Raw genomic sequence first — 4,458 nt, 5'->3', positions numbered from 1 at the left:
TGATTTTAAATAATATAAAAGATAAAAAAAGAAAATATAGTTTATTTAACCTGAACAACTTCATTGACATCTTATAGCTGTTAAGCACACAATTCAGTTGCTCACCCACCATTTTTGTTGCAACAAACCAATTTTAAACGCCGACCTTTGAGCATATCAGCATAAAGATCAAACTGGATCATATATGAAAAGTTGAAAACTTAGCAATAAAAATGAAATAAGAATATGAGAAAGTGGGAGAATGGATTACCTACCGAACCAAGTTATTACCCATTTAATTACAATTCAAGCCTATACATAGAAAAAAAAAAAGTAAAACTCTCACATCTATAAATCGTATACCTAATAATTCCTATTAAATGAAATCAAAAGGAGATCAAATCATATCAAGTTGCCTAAAATTAAAAGCAAAATAGTTTAATTGCAATCATGTATAAAACGATTCCCTATTTTCTTATTAAACTAAGACAAAATTAACAGATAGAATGAGCAAGTCCCTTTTGTTTGGTAATACTTGAACACCATAATTCTATAACTACTCTACCCAATGCAAAATCCTAACTTTATATATTTGCTTCATTGGCCTTCTTAGTGAAGAAACTGTGAGAATCTTTCCAACTCCAAATATTTTGTTCTTCACCCCTTTCTTTCAACCACTAACCCAGATTTTGACAATCTGTTGAATCTAGAAACATCAAAACAAAAGTAGAACATACAATGAAAATAATGTAACCAATAAATCCTAACTGGAAATGTAATTCAAGCTGATTTAGCCATCGAAAACACCTTCCCTGCTTATGGTATATTCCTGAAGTCTAACTAACATCACCTGAGAACTAAACAAAGCAAAGTAAAAGAGATAAATGTTTGGGTGTTTAGAATCAAACAGCATGCCACCAGTTATATAAAAGTTAAAGTAACATAAAACCTTTTCTATCTCATTGTTTTGTCGTGTCTCGGATCTCCGGTACCTGATCTTCATAACTTGTTAATCACATATTTCTAACTGACCCTCTTATTTTCTTCCAAAAGAGTTGGCATTGAACATACTATTTTAGTTATTGATTCATGTCATTAATCTCATTGAATTAAATAAACGCCAACATTACTTCATTTAATAATTACAAAACGAAAAAAATTATGTATTAGGTCCCCCTGTTCAGGCTATCAATCAACATAACTAAAAAAACTTCAATCTAACAATTTCCATTAGCCATTCAAAAGAAATTAAAACCCTAAAGCAAGAGATATGGAACTAACGTTTGACATGTTCAATGTGGTGGCCATCTGTGTTACCTTTGTTCTCAAATTTCCAAGCATATATCTGCGTCTGTTCGTTTCTTTCTCTGTCCTGCAATCCAATAAATCAAAACAAATTCATTCATTACAGCTTCAATAAAGCAAGAATGATTGAACAAACTTAATAACTGGCTTAATAAGTTCTACTTACAAGGGTTGTTTAGCGGTCAGAGGAAACATGTACTCAAATGATTATACTAACTGATCTCAGAGAAACAATTGCTACAGTTGGATAGATTTTTAATGTACAATTTTTAAATAGAAAAAAAAATGTCAAAAAGTTCAAATATTTGATTCAACCTGTCCAAAAAAGACCCAACTGAGTTACAAAATTAAAATGTAAGCAGAAGGAGGAGTCGATTGAAATTAGAGGTAGATGAAATCCAACCTGTGAAAAGAACCATCCATTCAAATCGGTAAGCAGGCTGGCGGAGACGGCATACAAATCCACGAACACACATAGACACGCTGTGTACTGTCGACATTTCCTCTGATAAGTCAAATTGGTAGATGATCTTCACATTAGCGACTGGGTTGCTCTCTGTTTCATCAAACTCTGAATCACCATCGGTTGATTCTGTCAATCTCTCCCAATCTGTTAGTCATTTTTTTTTCTGTGGAAACAATTCCATACGAACACAGAGAAATCAAAAGAAAGTTCAGCATAGAAATCAAAATAAAGTTCAGCATGCTGAAGAAAGAAATCGACAAATTACTTTGATTATGTCTTCCAGAACTGCTCTTTCTCATCCCAAGTCGAACATCGAACGACTGAGCAGTGAAAATCTGAACCAACCTAAGCATAGAAACAAAAAAAAACCAAGATTATAGAGAGCAAAGGAAGATTATGAATCGATCTTCGAAGGGTACCAGTAGGTCCTTTTACATCTCTTCTTCCTTCTCCCTCCATCGCAATCGACAACGTGGTGACTGGCGGTGGACAGAAATCATCGACGAAATCAGATCCGCAAACCACGATGGAAGAGGTGGAGTCGGAGGAAAAAGGGATCGGTGGAAGGTACTGGAAGCTGGTTTGGAAGGCGGAGCGTATTTTAGAGAGAGATGGAGGGTTAGAGGCGGTGGGCGGAGGGTTTAGAGATAGACGGAGGGTGTTGGAGAGATAAATTAGATGAGGCGGTGGAGGAAAGAAGTCAGGGTGGTATATCATCTGCTCTGTCGATTTGTAATTGGTAGCAGTGGGAGGTGGGAGATGAACGTATAACACGTAATAATGTATCACAGAACATAACACGTAGCAGTTGGACTAAAAAGAAATTAAAAATCAAAATCAAAAGTGGTCCAATCAAAGCAACTCCTGTTCATCTAGCACTTAAAAATTAGTATATATATATAGTATATTCCCGGGTTCTGCACCCTGTTTAAGGGATCATTAGCCTCCTTTGGCCTTCTTACTGTCCCTAGAGAGCCCCAGCAAACCCTTATACGTGTGTGTGTGCTCCATTTGTGTGTTTCAAGCTTTGGAAGGGAATTCTTGGTGAGAAGAGCTTGGAGATCTAGAGACTAGAAGCAAGGAACGTGTGGAGATCAGAATCTACCTCAGTTTGGCATCTATTGAAGGTATCAAGTCGTAAACTTGGCCTCCTTTCCTTCTAGATCTCATTTGGGTGAAGTTTAGGGCTTTTCTAGCTTATTAGGAATCTTTATTGTGCATGAGCTAAGATCTGAAGTTGCAACTTCAGCTCTGAACTCTCTTGGGTCTCTAAAACCATAAAGCTTCCGGATTTTGCAAGTATGAAACTCTCCTTGGATGTAAAACTCCATTTCAAGCTTGGATTTGGCATTATGAGTCATTAGGACCTTGCATGCATGTAAAGTTTGCAACTTTACGTGATAAACATGTCTTGGACAACTAGATCTGCAATATGGAACCTTAAAACGGCTTAAAAAGCATTTGTATGGATTAAGGATTGAAGGGACTCGGCGAGTTGCATGGTCAACTCGGCGAGTCCGATGAAGATTGTCGTGGAAGGACTTCTGCATGAACTCGCCGAGTCAGTGGGGTGACTCGGCGAGTCAACTCGGGTTTTCCCGACATTGGACACGCATGACTCGGCGAGTTGTAGGGAAACTCGACGAGTCAGTGGGGGGATTTCACGACTACTCGAGTTCTGGAGGGACTTGACGAGTCGGTGACTGTACTTGACCGTTGACTTTGACTTTGACCAAGGGTTGACTTTGACTTCTGGGGCATTTTGGAAATTTATGAACATTGTGGTGTGTCGAATATAGGTGGTGGAGTTTGTGGCAGTTATCCGAGAGTGTGAGCTTACTATTTCGAGTCGACAGTTGCGAGGTGAGTTGTCCTCACTATACTCAAGGGTCTAAGGCACCAAGGCCGTCCATTTGGATTGTTATGCTATGCTAGAATCATCTGTTAGATCGATATCCTAGAGGGTAGGATAATATTATGTGGTATGTGGTATGATCTGTTAGATCGGTATCCTGGTAGATAGGATGGTATTATGTGTTATGTGGTGTGATCCGTTAGATCAGCTGTTGTCTATAGACTGTTATGTGATTATCTGTTATATATGCACATGTTTGTTTGGCAGTTGAGGCTTATCTACTTTGTGCGAAAGCCAATAGACCTGGGCATTCCAACCTGTTGGTTGTGGGCCGTGAGTATTTCATCCCGATGATGATTGGACTCGTAGTATGTGGGCATTCCAACCTGTTTGTTTGAGGGTCTGGGTATTCCAACCCGATGGTTAACTGGACCCATAATATGTTGTTGATGATTATATGTGTATTGTTGTGGGTATAGGTATTTTGGGGGAACTCACTAAACTTTCGGGCTTACAGTTTCAGTTTATTGTTTCAGGTACATCAGGGGATCGCGGCAAGGCAAATGCGTGATCGTACAGCTCCTCATGTTTTATTTATGTTTCTGGGAAAACTCTGACATTATATATATATTGAAAACAAGTTGTAATGAATTGATGGTTTTGGAATGCTTTTAAAAGTTTAAATTTGGCATGATTTTTATAGGTGTTACAGATTATGATGAAGTTTTTGCTCCGGTGGCAAGAATTGAGACGATTCGAGTAATCTTAGCCCTTGCAGGCTCGAGCGGATGGAGGGTACATCATCTGGATGTGAAATCGGCTTTCCTAAATGGAAGTCTAGAAGATGAAGTGT

The 4,458-nt window shown here is 38.2% G+C and overlaps 1 long non-coding RNA gene across 4 annotated transcripts; it reads right to left on the bottom strand.

The window, feature by feature from the left end:
- Positions 1–432: 432 nt before the first annotated feature.
- LOC145133848 (uncharacterized) lies at positions 433–2,543 on the bottom strand. 4 transcript variants are annotated; one of them, XR_013718789.1, is made up of 5 exons: positions 2,170–2,543; positions 2,016–2,095; positions 1,451–1,913; positions 929–1,351; positions 433–836 (listed from the first exon to the last, which is right to left on the bottom strand). It is a non-coding gene; the product is annotated as an uncharacterized LOC145133848 (long non-coding RNA). The 4 variants fall into 4 exon arrangements; XR_013718788.1 differs by having other exon boundaries at positions 433–1,351; positions 1,451–1,599; positions 1,688–1,913; positions 2,170–2,542; XR_013718787.1 differs by having other exon boundaries at positions 433–1,351.
- Positions 2,544–4,458: the final 1,915 nt, after the last annotated feature.

Source organism: Lactuca virosa, chromosome 8 (genome assembly GCF_052849685.1).
Source record: "Lactuca virosa cultivar CGN04683 chromosome 8, Lactuca_virosa_CGN04683_v6, whole genome shotgun sequence".
Lineage (NCBI taxonomy): Eukaryota > Viridiplantae > Streptophyta > Magnoliopsida > Asterales > Asteraceae > Lactuca > Lactuca virosa.
The sequence above is the reverse complement of the archived record's forward strand: the minus strand, read 5'-3'. Positions and strand labels throughout refer to the sequence as shown.